This window comes from Tenrec ecaudatus, chromosome X (assembly GCF_050624435.1).
Source record: "Tenrec ecaudatus isolate mTenEca1 chromosome X, mTenEca1.hap1, whole genome shotgun sequence".
Classification (NCBI taxonomy): Eukaryota; Metazoa; Chordata; class Mammalia; order Afrosoricida; family Tenrecidae; genus Tenrec; species Tenrec ecaudatus.
The window spans coordinates 26,727,980-26,734,290 of NC_134548.1; the positions used below are offsets into that span (position 1 = coordinate 26,727,980).

At 38.3% G+C, this 6,311-nt stretch overlaps 1 pseudogene; it reads right to left on the minus strand.

Annotated features, from left to right (window-relative positions):
- Positions 1 to 1,830: 1,830 nt before the first annotated feature.
- Positions 1,831 to 2,728, minus strand: LOC142433912 (proteasome subunit alpha type-3 pseudogene; annotated as a pseudogene).
- Between the last annotated feature and the right edge of the window lie 3,583 nt (positions 2,729 to 6,311).

A 6,311-nucleotide genomic window follows, 5' to 3' on the forward strand; every position in this document is an offset into this window, starting at 1 on the left:
TGAGTTGGAGAACATTATTTTCTTTCACCTTTGCATTGGAGCTCAGAAAATCCCCCCATCTGCTTCATATGTCAGCAAATTTTACTACATTTTGATCTTTTGTATAGATGAGAGAAAATATCCAAAGTAGTCATATTTAAGCTGACACTATATAGAACAAAGTGTATATGAATTAGTCATTGTGATTATCAACACTTGAACCAATGTAGTGGGGGAAGGGAATTTAGGGTCGGAAATGAACATGGACCTAAGGAGATTCTTAGAAAGGGAAACTGGAGAGTCCAAAAACAATTTAATGATATTTTCAGCTAATTTTATTTGGATTTAGAGGAAGAAGGAAACTTTGCACTATCTGTTCAGTTTCCATTCTTAAGGGAGAAAAAGAGAAGGAAAGTGAGATATCTAAGGAATGTGGCAGAGTAGCTAAGTGTTGTGAGAATATTCAAGCAAAGTTAAAAAAAAACTTTGATAGACAACAAGCCATTCCTAGTATTGTCTATTTTAATTTAGTGAAGTTTTATTGATGGTGAGGAAAGAAGTTAAATTCCACATTTAACTTAGATGCCTAGACAGATAGAAAGGAAAAGTTTTAAAGCAGAGAATAGAGAACAAAAAGTCAGCAAAAGGGACAAATATAATGAGGGGCGACAAAGAACAAATGAAATCCAAACCCATCCTATCCACATCATTTCAACAAAGCTAAATATTTACATAAATCCTGGAGAAAGAATGGATTGGAACTTGATCTATTTTATTTAAACCTCATGAGGCAGGGCTATCGCTGCAAACCCTATTTTCTTAAAATAGCAGAGTGTTGGCTAACATTTCAACTACCTGTTGCAAAACTCAGCCTTAAGGAGTATCAATGTAGCTTCATTTCAGAACCACATGGGAAGCTTAAAAAAATCTATGCTCCACTATAGTCAATTAACTTATGATCTCTGAGACTGGCTTCTATGCACTGGTATTTTTTAAGTGGCCTGGGTGATGGTGAAATTAAGAGATAGGAACTACTGCTAAGCAAACTTGGGAAAGAACATAAATATTACAGCTATTTCTTGTTATTAAATATTTTTCCTCTTTTCTGGACATGTCACCTCCCAGAAGCACAACTGACTGGTGTCAGGGAAAAGATACTTGTGTGCCCTATGACTAACCCATAAGAATAAAATCATTGCCATTGAGTTGATTCTGACTCAGTGACCCTACAGGAAAGGGTTGAATTGCCCCTATTGGTTTCTGAGACTGTAATTCTTTATGGGACTGGAAAGTCCTGTATTTCTCCTGTGGAGTGGATGGTGGTTTAGAACTACTGACCTTCTGGTTAGCAGCCAAACTCATAAGCACTACACCACCAGGGCGATAAATTCATTTACAGTAGTGTTTCTCAAACTTTGATTTACATAAGAATAATCTGAAGGGCTTGGTAAACATATATTAAGGGACCCACCCAAGACCTATAGAATGAAAATTGTTAAGTATCTCTGCAAGAGGAGTCTAGAAGGTTGTGTTTTTAAAGAAATATACCAGCTAAAGCATGTGGTGAGCTAAATATTCCTTTGAGATAATCGCTATTATCAGTTGGGCCTTTGGACATTCAACATCTCCTATCTTTCCAAGAGGGCATCCGCTATTATAATGTAATTATTAACACATAGGGTCAGTCTGCCCTCCATATCATCTGGAGGCCTTTTGAAGTTATGCTAAGGCCTGACATTGAAAGGCAAATAGTATGCCATATTTTTTATTCAAATTGAGCAGTACTTGCATACCTGGATTAATAAATAGACCTAGTTTTTTTGCTGGGACACCTATTCTTTTTTTTTCAGTGGTTACAAGGCAAAAATTTTAATGAAATTTGGTTACTGGGCATGTAATAACCCAAGGGGCTAAATAGTTTACACAGGATTGTAATAGAAATTTAAATTAGATGCTGCAGTAAATGTTACATATTGTCATCATCAGACTCATCTTCCTCCTTCAAAGATTCCTTAGCATATTTCTCTGCTTCTTCCCTTAAATCTTTCGGTACAATTTCATGTCTTCCTTCGGTTAATTCACCAACCCCGCTGAGTTCTAGTTCAAAAGCTTTATCCTTAACTTCATCATGCACTATGTAGATTATTTTTGCAACTTCTTTAACAACATCACGGCATGTCATTTCCTTCATTTGAAGCTTCTCAATTTTTGTTTCTGCAGCTTGCCTCGCTTTACCAATAGCACAACCCCAAAAACCGTAAGAAACACCTGATGAGCCAATCATGTAGAGCTGTGCACCATCATTCACACTGTAAGACCCTAACATAAAACTGCAGCCAAAAGGTCTGACAGCACTGTAGAGTGTATATGCATGTACATACATGGCCACTCTGTCTGCAAGATGCTTTAGTGGAATGTTATAGCCAAAGTTTGATCTGAAGTTGTAAGCTTCTTCTCTTGCTATGTCTGCTAAAGAACGAGCATCTGCCAACAAGCCAGCAACTGCCATTCCAACATGCCGGTCCACATTAACAAGCTGTTTGTTGGAACCTTCTTCATAGAGTTTAGAGAGGACTAATTTCTCTACCCAAAAGACGACACCATCTTTACACCGGATTCCAATAGCTGTACTACTATTTTCCACAGCCTTCATAGCATATTCCACTTGAAAAACTCTTCCATCAGGTGAGAATATAGAGGCTAGTAGGTCATACCCGGTCCTGATAGAGCTTCTCGTGCTGAACGCAACTGGCACCCTGACCTGGGACACCTATTCTAAACAGAAAGACCAAGCTAATTTTATTTTTTAAAGCACTATTGAAGAATTCATTTATGCACTTTTTATTTCTAAATTTTATGGATATACATATTTTAAAACCTAAACACGAACAGTTGATGCCAAATCAATTCTCATTCATGGAGATGGCAGGCATTTCCGAGTAGAATTGCATTCCTTAAGGTTTTCATCATCATGACCATTTAGAAGCAGATTGCCAGACTCTTCTTCCAAGGCACATCTGAGTAAGTTCAAATTGCCAAATTTCCAATTAATAGTAGAGAATGCTTAACCGTTTGTACCACTCAGGACTCTAGTCTTCTCTATTGTTCTTATTTGTCTTTGAATAAATTCTGATGCATGGTAAATCCATACGTGCAGAGTAGAACTGCCATATACAGTTTACAAGTCTGTGCCCTTTCTGAAGCAGAACACCAGGCTTGACTTTCTAAGTGCCTCTGGTTGGTTTCCAATCACCAACCTTTTGGCTAGTACTCAAGTGTTGAGCCATTCTAGTCACTCAGGGACTTCTGCCCATATAGTATACTTCGATAAACAGTTTACAACACCCTGAACTGCAGTGAGCTTATGTTAATGAGGAATGAATGATATAGAAATGGAAGGTTAGTGTGATTGTAAAACTTAAGCAGCAAATCCCACTGAAAAAGTATTCCACATGTCAAAATTCTTAAATTAAGGTGTGCCTTACTTTGTCCATTATTAAGAGCCAAAGCAAAATAAATTATTAAAAAGTTAAAAACTTCAAGGATAACTGCAATGATAACGATATTTTTTTCTGGCATAATTCACACAGCCCCACATTCAGAGTTACTTCTTCAATGCTAAACCACTGAATAGATCTATTCACATAAATATGTGAAACTGGGGCTAGTCTAGAAATCATGGTGATCACTAGGATGAGAACCACACTCTGCATAGATAATTATGTCTGGACAATATGCAGACTCATCTGTGGGAAATTTTAAATATACCGATCACTGAACTATAAGAAAATCAATACAATTCAACAACAAACTAAATTTAAGAAGGGGAAATCTAATGTTGCAATCCTTTCTTTGCTATTTTGAATTAATATCCAAATAAGATCCACTTAACATGTTTAGATATTTTGCTTTTTAAGTCTTTTTTATTCTAGGAGAGCTCCCACCCTCTTGTCATTGATTTGATGGAGAAAATAGATCTATCCTAGAAATTTACTGCATATTTGTATTATGTTTTCCAATAGTATCATTGAACTTGCTCCTTTTATACTATGTATTTCCTGCAAAAAAAAACAAAACCCTCAAAACCAAATTTACCATTAACGAGTTAATACTGACTTCTGTCGACCATATGGGGCAGGTAGAACTGCCCCTGTGAATACCTAAGACTGGAACTATTTATGGGAGCAAAAAAATGCAACTGTCTATCATGATATTCAAATTAAATCTGGAGATGGAATTTTAAGCCTTTTAATTAATTAATTTTTTTCAAGAGCATGCCATTCCATGATATTATAAGGCACTTGATGTATGATTGTAACACTCAGTTATGTTCAGACTGGCCAGTAGGTTCATGTGAAGCAAAGAAGGAAATAATAAGTGAATGCATTATTCCATTATAAAATTGGGTCCACGAATGAAGAAAGAAGAGATTAATTTCCTTGGGGGCTCTTTTGTAATCGCCACCTTCCCTTCATTTTCCATGAGCTATTTGAATACTTGGAAAGTTCTACATCTGAAGTCATGAGACATGGAGAGCCAGTGCTTCACTCCTGCTTGATAAAAATCAAAGTAATAGGAACCACAGGCTCTGGGTGACTGCATTGAGATAATGTTATAATTTGAGAGTAGCGAGGAGAAAAGTAGAAATAACCAGCATAGATTTGGGGGCACTGTTATAGTATCTTCTATTTATACTTCGCTTACATCCCCTGATTTTTGCATTATATAGTGTGTTAACTCATGAACACATACAATGGATAGAAATGAAACTACTGAAGTTGACTGGTAACTGAGTATGGTAGTTACATAATCTCATGTTGACTTGATAAATAGCGTGTAGGGATGGAGTCTAGCCTGTCAATTAGGTTACAGTCTGATGGTACCTACTTGTGGATGTGGCCTGCTCATAAGGAGGGTCCTGGTAGCCTCCTCTCTCTCTTCTTGCTTCGCCTTTGTGTTGAGGAGCCACTTAGAGCCACGCTGATGGCAGCCACTGTCATTGGAGATGCATCCACTGTCATTGGATCTACAAGACTTCGCACCCACCGGCTTGTGATCTTCCTGCATTCTGCATTACTGTGTGTGGCTGCGTGACTATGAAAAGGGATTTATGAAGTACTATAGGACTTATGGACTTGATCTGGACTGGACTGGGATATTTTCTTGAGATAAAATTACTTCTTAATATAAAGCTCTCTCTTACACATATGAGTGTCCCTGGATCTGATTCTCTAGTCAACCCGGCCTAACGCAATGAAGTAAAGTAAGTGTTCACACAAAGGAGAACTACTTCTCAGATACTTGGCTATGAGGTGGACAAAATAATGTGGCTTTCACTAGAGGATTTTAAAAAATAATTTAATAAAGAGATTGGAATAGAAATTAGTAAACAACAATTAGAATAAAGGGTCCTCTACAGGGTGTTAGACACTATCAACAAATAATTAGAAGTGATATTTGGATAACTGCAGGGGCAGTGAAGTATTTAAATGTGGCTGCTCAAGGCAAGGTCTCTGTAACTCCCACCAAATGACTTTTTCTTGCATGAGTCTGAGTAAGAAGACGGGGGAGGACCCTGATAGAATTCACCTATGAGTAGTTGTTAATAAGATTCCTTATGATTGCCAACCTATTGGTTATAAAATGCTCTGAGAAGCAGGAGGGGGGGGTGATTTCACTACCAGCAATAGCCAGGAGTGGAGTGCATTCTCTGAACCCTGAGAGTTATGCACAATGAACGTTCATGGTCCAGAAGACAACTGTGACATCAGAGGATTGACAAAGGTGCAAAACAGCAACAAAAACAGGACTTGGAGCATGAGACAGAGTTGTGGACTTTCCCACCTACACAAGTAAAGCTGAGTGCTTTGGGGCAGATATGAGGTGCCTCTGGGCCAGTGGTTCTCAACCTTCCTCATGGCACGACCCTTTCAAACAGTTCCTCATATTGTGGTGACCCCCAACCATAAAAATTATTTTTGTTGCTACTTCATAACTATCATTTTTCTACTGTTATGAATTGGGTGACCCCTGTGAAAGGGTCGTTCAATCAACCCTGAAGGGGTCGTGAAGCACAGGTTGGGGCACTTAACCTGAGGGAGCTCTGTTTGCTGACCCATGAAGTTGGAGCTAGTTGAAACATTCTGGAATGGGGTGCCTCTGAGCACTTAATTCAGGGAGCTGGGGCCACGGAGCCAAAGATCTTGAGATAAGTGTCTTTGGGTTGAGGCTTACAGCCGAAGTGGGATGCCCTCTGGGCATTTGGTAACAACCTTGAAAGAAATTTGTAACATGTCCTGATTGAACAACTGTATCCTGAGCCTGTTCCACCT